We start from the raw sequence: 229 nt of genomic DNA on the forward strand, positions 1-229 counted from the left end.
CTTGTCAAACTGGGCTCTGCATGGAAAAACTTGGGCTAATATTCCTGGAGTTGCGTTTTGCCTGTTTTTTCAACGACAGAGGGAACCCCCGCTCTCCAGTGCTCCTACACACCCTCACCACACTACACACACCACAGCTTTCCTCCCTCCCCTCTTCTTGGAGCTTGCCCTTTTTAGGCTGTTCCTCTTTCTTTTTTCTTTTTTTTTTCATCTGAAAGAGGGATAGTGT

This window comes from Neolamprologus multifasciatus, chromosome 11 (assembly GCF_963576455.1).
Source record: "Neolamprologus multifasciatus chromosome 11, fNeoMul1.2, whole genome shotgun sequence".
In the NCBI taxonomy this organism is placed as follows: domain Eukaryota; kingdom Metazoa; phylum Chordata; class Actinopteri; order Cichliformes; family Cichlidae; genus Neolamprologus; species Neolamprologus multifasciatus.